Raw genomic sequence first — 16,258 nt, forward strand, 5'->3', positions numbered from 1 at the left:
AGTTCCTCGGCATACACATCACAGACAAACTGAATTGGTCCACTCACACAGACAGCATCGTGAAGAAGGCGCAGCAGCGCCTCTTCAACCTCAGGAGGCTGAAGAAATTCGGCTTGTCACCAAAAGCACTCACAAACTTTTACAGATGCACAATCGAGAGCATCCCGGCTCTCCAGAGGATAGTGAGGTCTGCACAACGCATCACCGGGGGAAACTATCTGCCCTCCAGGACTCCTACACCACCCGATGTTACAGGAAGGCCATAAAGATCATCAAGGACAACAACCACCCGAGCCACTGCCTGTTCACCCCGCTATCATCCAGAAGGCGAGGTCAGTACAGGTGCATCAAAGCTGGGACCGAGAGACTGAAAAACAGCTTCTATCTCAAGGCCATCAGACTGTTAAACAGCCACCACTAACATTGAGTGGCTGCTGCCAACACACTGACACTGACACTGACTCAACTCCAGCCACTTTAATAATGGGAAATGATGGGAAATTATGTAAATATATCACTTGCCACTTTAAACAATGCTACCTTATATAATGTTACATACCCTACATTATTAATCTCATTTGCATACGTATATACTGTACTCTATATCATTGACTGCATCCTTATGTAATACATGTATCACTAGCCACTTTAACTATGCCACTTTGTATACATACTCACTGTACATATGTATATACTGCCTATGCTGCTCTGTACCATCACTCATTCATATATCTTTATGTACATATTTTTTATCCCCTTACACTGTGTATAATACAGTAGTTTTGGAATTGTTAGTTAGATTACTTGTTGGTTATTACTGCATTGTCGGAACTAGAAGCACAAGCATTTCGCTACACTCGCATTAACATCTGCTAACCATGTGTATGTGACAAATACAATTTGGTTTGATTTTATTTTCATTTGCAGGTGGTCTCTCTCCTCTGGGATAGGGTTGGAAGAATCAGTCTTTGCCAAAGTCCATGGTGCAAGCCTCTGACCAGTACCACCAGTTACTACCACTCCTCTGAGTCTGCTGATTGGGAATATGGTAGCATGACTATGAGTGTGAGCCGAGATTTAACTGTGGAGCTCCAACAAAACTGGGAACCAGTCAGCACATTGGAATTGGCCACCCAACTGAACAAAGAGGATTACCTGTCCAGCCAAACCCTCACTTTTTTTGGCAGGCAGACACACCCACCATCTCAGGACACAAGGAGCCCTGCAGTGCCAAGTGTAGCTGAGCCAGAAGCAAAGGTGATTAGGTCTGGTGGTCAGTCAACACTTTAACATGTCTGTAAGTCCACTATCATCTTTGGCAGAATTTAAAACAAGATATTGCAATACAGAGCCAGTTTCAGCAAAAATTTCAACAGTAATTTATGAGCTTTCAAAATAACTTTACATATTGGCGCTTTCACCCAGTGTCTGGTCGGTTGTGAACGTCACAGTAACTGTTGCACTGATAGTGCTAAGTGATAAGTGCTTTTTATGGTTTCGTTTTTTTTATTTTTTATAATCACGTTTTTTATTTAGATTATTATTTGTTAACATTAAATGCATTATGAAATATGACCTTGAAATGATTTTAGAGCTTCTTAATTGAAATTACAAAGCCAAATATTGATGATATTCAATTGCCAAAACATTGAAAACATTCCGTGGTCTCTAACAACACAGAACAAAGAAATGAGTAAGAGACCCATGATATTACTGACTGCTCATTACTGCTTAACACTTATAAACACTAATTTATTCACATTACCTTACTTGAATCAAATATTTGAATTGTGTATATAATATTTTGGGGGTGACAACTTTATTATTTCATTTTTTAAGTCATCATCTCATCGCTGCTCAGGCAGTAGCAGCCAGCCAACCATCTAACATTACCTATGTGCTCCCCAATGAGCCAAGTGCCCCTTTTTAGCGAAAAGGGTACCCCGTGAGCATTAAGTTGCCACAGATGCCCATGCTGCAGAGCTGTCTGACTAAATCACTGATTTAGTAGTTCTTCAAAAGTAGATCAAGTATACTTTCAAGACTGCTACAACTATTAATCGGGTAGAGATACCTCCAAGTACCTCTTGACATTATGACTTCTTCCTGAATGCTCTCCCAACCACCGTCGGCTCCCGACCCAGGGCGATGGGTTTGACGTACCCTTCCTTCCTCTCACTAGCCTATGGAGTATCACCTCCACTCACGTGTAAGCGGGCGTCAATCCCGTAAAGATTGATTTACACTAATAAACATACAGTCGTGGCCAAAAGTTTGAGAATGACACAAATATTAATTTTCACAAAGTCTGCTGCCTCAGTTTGTATGATGGCAATTTGCAAATAATCCAGAATGTTATGAAGAGTGATCAGATTAATTGAAATTAATTGCAAAGTCCCTCTTTGCCATGCAAATTAACTGAATCCCCCAAAAACATTTCCACTGCATTTCAGCCCTGCCACAAAAGGACCAGCTGACATCATGTCAGTGATTCTCTCGTTAACATAGATGTAAGTGTTGACGAGGACAAGGCTGGAGATCACTCTGTCATGCTGATAGAGTTCGAATAACAGACTGGAAGCTTCAAAAGGAGGGTGGTGCTTGGAATCATTGTTCTTCCTCTGTTAAACATGGTTACCTGCAAGGAAACATGTGCCGTCATCATTGCTTTGCACAAAAAGTGCTTCACAGGCAATGATATTGCTGCCAGTAAGATTGCACCTAAATCAACCATTTATCGGATCATCAAGAACTTCAAGGAGAGTGGTTCAATTGTTGTGAAGAAGGCTTCAGGGCGCCCAAGAAATTCCAGCAAGCGCAAGGACCGTCTCCTAAAGTTGATTCAGCTGCGGGATCGGGGCACCACCAGTACAGAGCTTGCTCGGGAATGGCAGCAGGCAGGTGTGAGTGCATCTGCACACACGGTGAGGCGAAGACGTTTGGAGGATGGCCTGGTGTCAAGAAGGGCAGCAAAGAAGCCACTTCTCTCCAGGAAAAACATCAGGGACAGACTGATATTCTGCAAAAGGTACAGGGATTGGACTGCTAAGGACTGGGGTAAAGTCATTTTCTGATGAATCCCCTTTCCGATTGTTTAGGGCATCCGGAAAAAAGCTTGTCCGGGAAAGACAAGGTGAGCGCTACCATCAGTCCTGTGTCATGCCAACAGTAAAGCATCCTGAGACCATTCATGTGTGGGGTTGCTTCTCAGCCAAGGGAGTGGGCTCACTCACAATTTTGCCTAAGAACACAGCCATGCATAAAGAATGGTACCAACACATCCTCCGAGAGCAACTTCTGTCATGTTTGTCATTTATTATCATGTCTTGTCCCTGTGCTCCCCATTCTATTCGTTTCCCTCTGCTGGTCTTAGTAGGTTCTTTCCCTCTTTCTATCCCTCTCTCTCCCCCTCCCTCTCTCACTCTCTCGCTCTCTCTTCTCTCTATCGTTCCGTTCCTGCTCCCAGCTGTTCCTATTCCCCTAATCATCATTTAGTCTTCCCACACCTGTTCCCGATCCTTTCCCCTGATTAGAGTCCCTATTTCTTCCTTTGTGTTCCGTTCCTGTCCCGTCGGTTCCTTGTTTAGTATTCACCATGCTGTGATTGCGTTTCGCCCTGTCCTGTCGTGTTTTTGCTGTGATTGTGTATCGCCCTGTCCTGTCGTGTTTTTGCCTTCATCAGATGCTGCGTGTGAGCAGGTGTCTCTGTCAACTACGGCCTGCGCCTAAGCGACCTGCAGTCTGTGGCCGCTTCTCCTGTTATTCCCCTCTACAGACTAGAGGATTTCTGTTATTCCCTGTTTGGACTTGAATAAACTCTGTTTCTGTTAAGTCGCTTTTGGGTCCTCTTTCACCTGCATGACAGAAGGAACCGACCAAGGAATGGACCCAGCGACTTCAGACGCTCGTTACACTGCCGTCAAGATCCAAGGAGCCATGCTCGGCAGACACGAGCAGGAATTGTCTGCTGCTCGCCATGCCGTGGAGAACCTGGCCGCTCAGGTTTCCGACCTCTCTGGACAGTTCCAGAGTCTACGTCTCGTGCCACCTGTTACTTCCTGGCCTGCCGAGCCTCCAGAACCTAGGGTTAATAACCCACCTTGCTACTCCGGGCAGCCCACTGAGTGCCGCTCCTTTCTCACGCAGTGTGAGATTGTGTTCTCTCTCCAACCCAACACATACTCTAGAGAGAGAGCTCGGGTTGCTTACGTCATTTCACTCCTTACTGGCCGGGCTCGAGAATGGGGCACAGCTATCTGGGAGGCAAGGGCTGATTGCTCTAACAAGTTCCAGAACTTTAAAGAGGAGATGATTCGGGTTTTTGACCGTTCAGTTTTTGGTAGGGAGGCTTCTAGGGTCCTGGCTTCCTTATGCCAAGGTGAACGGTCCATAACGGATTATTCTATTGAGTTTCGCACTCTTGCTGCCTCTAGTGAGTGGAACGAGCCGGCGCTGCTCGCTCGTTTTCTGGAGGGACTCCACGCAGTGGTTAAGGATGAGATTCTCTCCCGGGAGGTTCCTTCAGATGTGGACTCTTTGATTGCTCTCGCCATCCGCATAGAACGACGGGTAGATCTTCGTCACCGGGCTCGTGGAAGAGAGCTCGCATCAACGGTGTTTCCCTGCTCCGCATCGCAACCATCTCCCTCCTCTGGCTTTGAGACTGAGCCCATGCAGCTGGGAGGGATTCGCATCTCGACTAAGGAGAGGGAACGGAGGATCACCAACCGCCTGTGCCTCTATTGCGGAGTTGCTGGACATTTTGTTAATTCATGTCCAGTAAGAGGCCAGAGCCCATCAGTAAGCGGAGGGCTACTGGTGAGCGCTACTACTCAGGTCTATTCATCTAGATCTTGTACTACTATGTCGGTCCATCTACGCTGGACCGGTTCGGTGCTACATGCAGTGCCTTGATTGACTCTGGGGCTGAGGGTTGTTTCATGGACGAAGCATGGGTTCGGAAACATAACATTCCTTTCAGACCGTTAGACAAGCCTACGCCCATGTTTGCCTTAGATGGTAGTCATCTTCCCAGTATCAAATTTGAGACACTACCTTTAACTCTCACAGTATCTGGTAACCACAGTGAGACTATTTCTTTTTGATTTTCCGTTCACCGTTTACACCTGTTGTTTTGGGTCATCCCTGGCTAGTATGTCATAATCCTTCTATTAATTGGTCTAGTAATTCTATCCTATCCTGGAACGTTTCTTGTCATGTGAAGTGTTTAATGTCTGCCATCCCTCCCGTTTCTTCTGTCCCTACTTCTCAGGAGGAACCTGGCGATTTGACAGGAGTGCCGGAGGAATATCATGATCTGCGCACGGTCTTCAGTCGGTCCCGAGCCAACTCCCTTCCTCCTCACCGGTCGTATGATTGTAGTATTGATCTCCTTCCGGGGACCACTCCTCCTCGAGGTAGACTATACTCTCTGTCGGCTCCCAAACGTAAGGCTCTCGAGGATTATTTGTCTGTGTCTCTTGACGCCGGTACCATAGTGCCTTCTTCTTCTCCGGCCGGGGCGGGGTTCTTTTTGTTAAGAAGAAGGACGGTACTCTGCGCCCCTGCGTGGATTATCGAGGGCTGAATGACATAACGGTTAAGAATCGTTATCCGCTTCCCCCTTATGTCATCAGCCTTCGAGATTCTGCAGGGAGCCAGGTGCTTTACTAAGTTGGACCTTCGTAACGCTTACCATCTCGTGCGCATCAGAGAGGGGGACGAGTGGAAAACGGCGTTTAACACTCCGTTAGGGCATTTTGAGTACCGGGTTCTGCCGTTCGGTCTCGCCAATGCGCCAGCTGTTTTTCAGGCATTAGTTAATGATGTTCTGAGAGACATGCTGAACATCTTTGTTTTTGTCTATCTTGACGATATCCTGATTTTTTTCTCCGTCACTCGAGATTCATGTTCAGCACGTTCGACGTGTTCTACAGCGCCTTTTAGAGAATTGTCTCTACGTAAAGGCTGAGAAGTGCTCTTTTCATGTCTCCTCCGTTACTTTTCTCGGTTCCGATTTCCGCTGAAGGCATTCAGATGGATTCCGCTAAGGTCCAAGCTGTCAGTGATTGGCCCGTTCCAAGGTCACGTGTCGAGTTGCAGCGCTTTTTAGGTTTCGCTAATTTCTATCGGCGTTTCATTCGTAATTTCGGTCAAGTTGCTGCCCCTCTCACAGCTCTTACTTCTGTCAAGACGTGTTTTAAGTGGTCCGGTTCCGCCCAGGGAGCTTTTGATCTTCTAAAAGAACGTTTTACGTCCGCTCCTATCCTCGTTACTCCTGACGTCACTAGACAATTCATTGTCGAGGTTGACGCTTCAGAGGTAGGCGTGGGAGCCATTCTATCCCAGCGCTTCCAGTCTGACGATAAGGTTCATCCTTGCGCTTATTTTTCTCATCGCCTGTCGCCATCTGAGCGCAACTATGATGTGGGTAACCGTGAACTGCTCGCCATCCGCTTAGCCCTAGGCGAATGGCGACAGTGGTTGGAGGGGCGACCGTTCCTTTTGTCGTTTGGACAGACCATAAGAACCTTGAGTACATCCGTTCTGCCAAACGACTTAATGCCCGTCAAGCTCGTTGGGCGTTGTTTTTCGCTCGTTTCGAGTTTGTGATTTCTTACCGTCCGGGTAGCAAGAACACCAAGCCTGATGCCTTATCCCGTCTGTTTAGTTCTTCTGTGGCTTCTACTGATCCCGAGGGGATTCTTCCTTATGGGCGTGTTGTCGGGTTAACAGTCTGGGGAATTGAAAGACAGGTTAAGCAAGCACTCACGCACACTGCGTCGCCGCGCGCTTGTCCTAGTAACCTCCTTTTCGTTCCTGTTTCCACTCGTCTGGCTGTTCTTCAGTGGGCTCACTCTGCCAAGTTAGCTGGTCATCCCGGTGTTCGAGGCACTCTTGCGTCTATTCGCCAGCGCTTTTGGTGGCCGACTCAGGAGCGTGACACGCGCCGTTTCGTGGCTGCTTGTTCGGACTGCGCAGACTAAGTCGGGTAACTCTCCTCCTGCCGGTCGTCTCAGACCGCTCCCATTCCTTCTCAACCATGGTCTCACATCGCCTTAGACTTCATTACCGGTCTGCCTTTGTCTGCGGGGAAGACTGTGAGAGCCGCCAATAAACGCAGGATTAAGAGTCCAAGGTATTGTTGCGGCCAGAGAGTGTGGCTTTCCACTCGCAACCTTCCTCTTACGACAGCTTCTCGTAAGTTGACTCCGCGGTTCATTGGTCCGTTCCGTGTCTCCCAGGTCGTTGCTTCTTCCGCGACATCTTCGTCGCGTCCATCCTGTCTTCCATGTCTCCTGTGTTAAGCCCTTTCTTCGCACCCCGTTCGTCTTCCCTCCCCCTCCCGTCCTTGTCGAGAGCGCACCTATTTACAAGGTACATAAGATCATGGACATGCGTTCTCGGGGACGGGGTCACCAATACTTAGTGGATTGGGAGGGTTACGGTCCTGAGGAGAGGAGTTGGGTTCCGTCTCGGGACGTGCTGGACCATTCACTCATCGATGATTTCCTCCGTTGCCGCCAGGATTCCTCCTCGAGTGCGCCAGGAGGCGCTCGGTGAGTGGGGGGGTACTGTCATGTTTGTCATTTATTATCATGTCTTGTCCCTGTGCTCCCCATTCTATTCGTTTCCCTCTGCTGGTCTTAGTAGGTTCTTTCCCTCTTTCTATCCCTCTCTCTCCCCCTCCCTCTCTCACTCTCTCGCTCTCTCTTCTCTCTATCGTTCCGTTCCTGCTCCCAGCTGTTCCTATTCCCCTAATCATCATTTAGTCTTCCCACACCTGTTCCCGATCCTTTCCCCTGATTAGAGTCCCTATTTCTTCCTTTGTGTTCCGTTCCTGTCCCGTCGGTTCCTTGTTTAGTATTCACCATGCTGTGATTGCGTTTCGCCCTGTCCTGTCGTGTTTTTGCTGTGATTGTGTATCGCCCTGTCCTGTCGTGTTTTTTTGCCTTCATCAGATGCTGCGTGTGAGCAGGTGTCTCTGTCAACTACGGCCTGCGCCTACCCGAAAAGCGACCTGCAGTCTGTGGCCGCTTCTCCTGTTATTCCCCTCTACAGACTAGAGGATTTCTGTTATTCCCTGTTTGGACTTGAATAAACTCTGTTTCTGTTAAGTCGCTTTTGGGTCCTCTTTCACCTGCATGACAACTTCTCCTAACCATCCAGCAACAGTTTGGTGATGAACAATGCAAAAGTGATAACTAAGTGGCTTGGGGAACAAAACATCGATATTTTGGGTCCATGGCCAGGAGACTCCCCAGACCTTAATCCCATTGAGAATTTGTGGTCAATCCTCAAGAGGCGGGTGGACAAACAAATATCCACAAATTCTGACAAACTCCAAGCATTGATTATGCAAGAATGGGCTGCCATCAGTCAGGATGTGGCCCAGAAGTTAATTGGCAGCATGCCAGGGCAGATTGCAGAGGTCTTGAAAAAGAAGGGTCAACACAGCAAATATTGACTCTTTGCATCAACTTTATGTAATTGTCAATAAAAGCCTTTGACACTTATGAAATGCTTGGAATTATTCTTCTGTATTCCATAGTAACATCTGACAAAAATATCTAAAGACACTGAAGCAGAAAACTTTGTGGAAATTAATATTTGTGTCATTCTAAACACTTTTGGCCACGACTGTACACTGTCTGTATCCTGATAACGGTAACAATCACTCCCTCCCACATTAAAAGAAGATCCCTCTCTGAAACACTAGGTGGTTGTGATACTTTAACAACAGAAACCTCAGTAATATGAAGCAATAGAAGAAAAGGGAAAGACTTACGATACAAGCAGCCAGCCTCTCCGTTGAGTTGAGACCATCCAGGACAGCACTTATACACGGTCTGGAAGTCTTGTCTGTAGATTTGTTTATATGCTGTGTAGTATGCCGTCCTGTTATCAAGGATACATAACATTATGAAAGGATACAAACTAGATAATATAAAGCTACACTATATAAAACACGTCTATACAATAATTAGAGGTTCAGATGTATGGCACAATGTCATGGTTCTTCTGTCTGTTCTTAGGGAGGGTGGAGAGGGTAGTCTGTTCTTAGGGGTTGGGTTTGCCATCCTGAGAGTGGGAGGGCTAGGTTGCTGATGAGGTTCAATGAGTAAGAAGGGGAAAAAAAACTTCAGATCCACTACGATAATCACAGAACATTTCCCACTCTTTTAAGTCACATACAGTATAATAATCAGGAAACATTTTCCCAGTCTTTTAAGTCGTCCATTTCAATGTGCAAGACTGGTAGACTATACTTCAGAGTACGGTGTCTATCCCTGTAGTTTAGAAGCCCTCTCACGGCTACTAGTCATTATGCGTCAGTTTGTTTACACCGTGTAATTAAGGGTTTGGCGACCTTCAAAGCTGCCTGCGTCTTTGTATTGTGGTAAATATATGGAGAAAGAGAGCCTCAATAGCACATTGAGAAACTCCCCAGAGAGTGAGTCAGGGGTAAGCCACAGGACTTTTCCTCACAGGTATGTACCTGACCTTTGGAGATGCCTCGGCTAAATAGATAGGTTAGCTAGCCCTCCAGGAAAGCTGTGGCTATACCTTGCACTTAGTGCTATATGAGAGGCCTACAAGACCCCGATTAAAGAACAAAAGAGAGGGAAAAGGATAGGAGACAGAAAAGAGGAGAGAGATGTTGACTGAGATTTAGGGGGCTGAGGATGGCACTCTTAAACAGCTTTGACATGATTTGATTACTGTTAAGACTGGGTCAGCAACAACTGCACAACACAGAATTATAGGCAATACATGCAATATAGAACATAATGGCTATCTACAGAATAGCATTCCTGAAAAATTCCTCAGAACAAACATAGGAGTCATGAGTATGTGAAAGGCTGACAGAGCTGATGGGTACAGAAGAGAAGGATAGAAAACTGGACAGGTGAATAACTAGTGTTGCTTTCGGATTGGATGGAGGAATACATGGATAGAAGAATGGATTGATTGATGGATGGATGGATGAAGAGATGGCTGAATGAAAAGTAGGACTCACCGTCTCTCATATCCCATGCACCAGTTCTGTCCTAGGCAGCCTTGCTTCCAGACCTTGACCATGCGCCGTGAAGGCCTGCACACACGGCTGCCTTTGGGCAACCAGCGTCACATCCCGCTCCACACACACGTTGGGCCTGAAAGAGGCCAGTGGCAAAAAACATTGAACAAATCAATATTCTGTCATATTCTGTCATTTTTTTGGTTTACAGTAAGAGGGTGTTATGAAGGATGAACCACTAAAGATAAATGGACAAGGATTCCATAGGGGTTAATACTGTGTTGAGATGCCTGTGCTGTCTGCTAAGACTTAAGGGGAATTCTCCATGCATTACTGTTTGACCCCTAAGCAGGGCAGCACAAGACACTGCCTGCAGCAAGACATCAAACAAACATTCTCTAAGACTTTACCTGATACTACAGTATATCAAAACATTGACCAAAGTAGAGCAGAATAACAAGATCATACAAACTGATTTGGAGTTTTAGAAGCCAGGTGCCATAAGCCAGGTGCCATGAGTGTCATAGATCCCATCGTACCATATTCCCTGCATTGTAGTCTCTAAGACCATCTCAAGCTGCCATACCATCCCTCTAACATTAAGCAGTGTTTTAGTACCTCTCCAGTAGCAGAAACTGCAGTACGTCTGAGAGAAGTCTCATCCTTTACGAGTAGCTCATTCATTCCATGTCCAAGTTTGTCTCATCTCTGGGATAGTGTGTATGTCTGATAGGTCTGTGATCACCTTCAGTTTGTGATGCTGATACTGTATCTATTTTTCCAAGACCGGCAATGGTCCCTCTGAGAAAATTCCCATTATTTTTCACTATCTGACATTGACACGGCCATTACAACTGAACAGAGAGTTATAATGAAGTCAGACTTATCAGAATCACCTCATCTCGGGAACCTATCTCACCTGTTACTCTGGAATGCTCTCCATTATATGGAAAACTTAGGAACATCTCAGGAATGCTTCAGGCATCATTAATCCACACCGAGATCATGTGTAATTATGTAATAACATTACAGTGCATTTTGAGAAAGACAGTAGAGTATTTTTATGAATAGCTCCAGGTGCATCATAGCTCCAGGTGCATACATTTCTGTGAAATGTACAAAATACAGCCCTAAGAGTTAACAGTGATTGTTGTCTGTGTCGTTTTAACTACAGGTTTATACAAGCCCAGGTATAGAACGCATTGTTCTTCTTTCAATGCAAACACCTTTTGAGTAAAACATTGAAACATGAAATTAATTCATTGATAAACAAATATCATATTTCAACTTGTGAAAGTTTTAAATAATCCTATTAACCGGTAGTTTGATATGTCAACAGATATTGGATTCTGGTTATATGGTTTTAAACTCAAATGAATAGCAGTAGCAAGTGACATGACTCTTAGCAGAAATGTTTTATCATGTAGGTTACTGTGACTAAAATATTTATGATGAAGTAAAAATATCAGCTTGTAAAAAAGACTTACATGTATGGTAGGAGAAGTCCATAGCTGGACACTGCGTATATCCCATCGATAAGTAAGTATTGAAAAACGATTAAAACGAAGATACAATCCATTTCCAAGTTGTGTTGAATGTATCAATATGTATGCATTAAAGCGCAGAAATGTAGTGGTATTGACACGTTTTAGTGAAAAAAGACAGAATGCACAACAAAAATCCGTAGCCAAATTACTGAAAAAATATTGGAAGAAGGCTTCACTGTTACACTAAAAAAATCTACCAGAGAGTGAGAAGTGTCAGTACAACACCTTCTAATTCCAAAAGTGATGCAGTCATACATCCCGTACAGAGTGGTGCTTGGAGGTCGTTCCTAACTGGTTTACAACATGCAGATGTTGAACGCACATGCGCGCGCAATGGTTAATAAGAGTAAATCGAAGCAGTCTGGTCTCATAGACTAGACGTAAAATAGTAAAAGTAAACCTACAACAATCAAATTATTATGGTTATGTTTGGTATGGTTACATAGTACAGAAGGTTACTTAAAGCTAAAACGAAAGTATGGTATTTGGTCGGGGTGGGTAGATGGGAGGATATCCTCATGGACAATTTCAGCATTATAGCTAATTAGCTACTTACTACTTTTCAGCTACTTTGCAACTACTTCGAATTTTAGCTAACCCTTCCCCTAGCCTACCTCCTAACACTAACCTAGCTAAACTAGCCTAGCTAGCATTAGCGTTACCCACCTAGCTAACAACAAATTGGAATTCGTAACTTATCATAGTAATTGTATTTCGTAACATATCATACTAATTGGAGTGTCCCGGATTTACATTTACTGTGTTATGTCTACCCCTGAGTCCAGATTGTTTGAAGAGATTATGGATAATTTCAATGGAATGGATTGGGACAATAACAGAGATGTTAGCTTTTTCCCCCAAAATGTCCTGGTGTTGTAACATGTTGCAAGTTAAAACTGTATTATTTTCTTCAGATATTCATGTTTTTTTCTCACCTTTATTTAACCAGGTAGGTCAGTTGAGAACAAGTTCTCATTTACAACTGCGACCTGGCCAAGATAAAGCAAAGCAGTGTGACAAAAACAACAACACAGAGTTACACATCGGATAAACAAACGTAAGTCAATAACACAATAGAAAAATCTGTATACAGTGTGCAAAGGAAAGGTAAGGCAATTAATAGGCCAATAGTGGCAAAGTAATTACACTTTAGCAATTTACACTGGAGTGATATATGTGCAGATGAGGATGTGCAAGTAGAAATACTGGTGTGCAAAAGAGCAGAAAAACAAAAATGGGGATAAGGTAGGAAGTTGGTTGGATGGGCTACAACAGATGGGCTGTGTACAGCTGCAGCGATCGGGTAAGCTGCTCTGACAGCTGACGCTTAAAGTTAGTGAGGGAGATATAAGTCTCCAACTTCCGTGATTTTTGCAATTCTTTCCAGTCATTGGCAGCAGAGAACTGGAAGGAAAGGTGACCAAAGTAGGTGTTGGCTTTGGAGATGACCAGTGAAATATACCTGCTGGAGCACGTGCTACAGATGGGTGCTGCTATGGTGACCAGTGAGCTGAGATAAGGAGGAGCTATACCTAGCAAAGACTTATAGATGACCTAGAGCCAGTGGGTTTGGCGACGAATACATAGCGTGGACCAGCCAACATGAGCATACAGGTCGCAGTTGTGGGTAGTATATGGGGCTTTGGTGACAAAACGGACAGCACTGTGATAGACTGCATCCAATTTGCTGAGTAGAGCATTGGACGCTAATTTGTAAATGACATCACTGAAGTCAAAGATCGGTAGGATAGTCAGTTTTACAAGGGTATGTTTGGCAGCGTGAGAGAAGGATGCTTTGTTGCGAAATAGGAAGCCGATTCTAGATTTAACTTTGGATTGGAGATGCTTAATGTGAGTCTGGAAGGATAGTTTACAGTCTAGCCAGACACCTAGGTATTTATAGTTGTCCACATATTCTAAGTCAGAACCGTCCAGAGTAGTGATGCTGGTCGGGCGGGCGGGTGCGGGCGGGCGATTAGTTGAAGAGCATGCATTTCATTTTACTAGCATTTAAGAGCAGTTGGAGGCCTCAGAAGGAGTGTTGTATGGCTTTGAAGCTCGTATGGAGGTTTGTTAACACAGTGTCCAAAGAAGGACCAGATGTATACAGAATGGTGTCGTCTGCATAGAGGTGGATTAAAGAATCACCCCCAGCAAGAGCGACATCATTGATATATACGGAGAAAAGAGTCAGCCCGAGAATTGAACCCTGTGGCACCCCCATAGAGACTGCCAGAGGTCCGGACAACAGGCCCTCCGATTTGACACACTGAACTCTATCTGAGAAGTATTTAGTGAAACAGGCGAGGCAGTCATTAGAGAAACCAAGGATGTTGAGTCTGCCGATAAGAATACAGTGATTGACAGAGTCGAAAGCCTTGTGAATTGATGTGAGGGTCCCTTAGACTACAATACAATTATGTCTATATTGTATGCCTATATTTGGCAGCAGGTAGATCAACAAGTAATTTCAGACATACAACATCACACTTCACACACATCTTAATGACATATCAGAACAGAGCAGTTTTAAATTCAGGGGCAATGTGTTATTGGTATCCACTGCTGCCTAATCCTACCCAAAGAGGAACCTATAGTTGCAATAGAGCAGAGAGAGAAGGGGGAGATATGCCACTTATGTGAGTTATGGAGGAAGACTGTGGGTGGTCAAGCTGCACAGGTCAGTGTGCAGGGCACAGCTGATGCTGCCTGTCGTCAGATGGGTCAAAGTTACTGCTGCTCTCCATCTAATCTAATGACCAAAGGCCCAGAGGGTCAATACCAGCCATGGTCTAATTACCACTGCAATGGCTGAAATGGTTACACACACAGGGACCATGGATTGTTCTGCAATAGTTAGGCCTACACATAATTTGAAGACTTTCTCCTGACATAATTGCCATTATTGCAGGGGTATTTTAATTTGAAATAGCCTACCAAATGAAATATGAATATAATAAGATTATTAGAATTTACTGTTTTAGTCATTGTGTTTCCATCTGTCTCAGTGAGAGCTTGGAGAAAATAAATGTGTATATGTGGGATTATCCCTCGTCTTGATACGGTGCTCTTATAGGCCGAATAGTTACGTACTGTTAGTGCTGACTTCTGTTGACAAGGAAGTGACACAATGGCACAGAGTATTCCATAGGCATAGGCCATGACTCAGCAAACATGCTGAAGTCCTCACATTGACATCAACATTAGAGGACTATGTGATGTATTTAGTAAACAGTGTAGCCTGTGTAACCTGTGTAAATGACAGGTTTATAAGCTAGGAGGGAAGGCTCATGAGATGAATGTGGGAAAGTATGTGAGGGGTACAAGATGTGTTTCCCTAATAAAGGCAAAGCTGTAACACAGGATAGTTATAGGCCTACTTTATAAAATATTTATTAAGGGTAGGCCTATAAGTAGTTTATACGTGTTTAATGATTAGTTTATAGATAGTATTAAAATCTGCTAAACAGTAACACATTGGTTGAAATTGGTGCTTGTCATGTAGCCTTGTTGCCTATGTTATATAAGCTATGTTGGTACTGTAGCAAATTGGGGGGGGGGGCTGAACGGGACTCAAACTCGGGTCCAGCAACTGTCAAACTAAAAACTAACACCTTCACCATTAAGCCAAGAGGTCCAAACCTAGTCGCTAGGTGTTGGTTCTTCAGGATCGGTGTCCCGTCCTCGGGACGGTTGAGCTGATGTAGGCTAATGCGATTAGCATGAGGTTGTAAGTGACAAGACAATTTCCCAGGACATAGACATATCTGATATTGTCAGAAAGCTTAAATTCTTGTCAATCTAGCTGCACAGTCCAATTTACAATAGCTATTACAGTGAAAGAATACCATGCTATTGTTTGAGGAGAGTGCACAGTTTTGAACTTGAAAAGTTATTAATAAACCAATTAGGCACATTTGGGTAGTCTTGAAACAATATTTTGAACCGAAATGCAATGTTTCATTGTATCAGTCTAAAACTTTGCACATGCACTGCCTCCATCTAGTGGCCAAAATCGAAATTGCCTGGGTTGGAAGAATACATTATGGCCTTTCTCTTGCATTTCAAAGATGACGGTAAACATTTTTTTTAACAGTTGTTTTTTTCTTTGTACTATCTTTTACCAGATCTAATGTGTTATATTCTCCTACATTCCTTTGACATTTCTTCAAACTTTAAAGTGTTTCCTTTCAAATGGTATCAAGAATATGCATATACTTGCTTCAGGTCCTGAGCAACAGGCAGTATAGATTTGGGTATGTCATTTTAGGAGAACATTTTTGGGGAAAAGGGGTGGATCATTACCCCCTTCCTTCTGCAAAGCGTGTCCCCACTCTTCTCTATAACAAGTCCCTCACGTGTACACTCCTCTCAGAAAGGGGTGGGGTAATGTAGCGACCTTATCGCAACACCTAGCAATCTTGTCAAGAGGTTCGGACCTCCTGACGTAACGGTTAAGGTGTTAGCTTGACAGTCACTGGACCCATCCCACTTCTGACACCATTGTAGCGAATTTAAGGGGTAGCCCCGACCGGGACACGACCCGGATCCAGCGACTGTCCATCACCGCTTGACGAGGTCGCTAGGTGTTGGGTTAAGGTCGCTACAGTATTTAGGGAAAAAATCTATTCAAATCATTGATGGAGTTCTGAATTATACTTCAGTGGAATCTGTTGTAGTTTGCTGACAT

At 44.5% G+C, this 16,258-nt stretch overlaps 1 pseudogene; it reads right to left on the minus strand.

Annotated features, from left to right (window-relative positions):
• Window positions 1-10,683, minus strand: part of LOC124004176 — a 101,518-nt pseudogene extending 90,835 nt beyond the window's left edge.
• Between the last annotated feature and the right edge of the window lie 5,575 nt (window positions 10,684-16,258).

Source organism: Oncorhynchus gorbuscha, linkage group LG18, assembly GCF_021184085.1.
Source record: "Oncorhynchus gorbuscha isolate QuinsamMale2020 ecotype Even-year linkage group LG18, OgorEven_v1.0, whole genome shotgun sequence".
Lineage (NCBI taxonomy): Eukaryota > Metazoa > Chordata > Actinopteri > Salmoniformes > Salmonidae > Oncorhynchus > Oncorhynchus gorbuscha.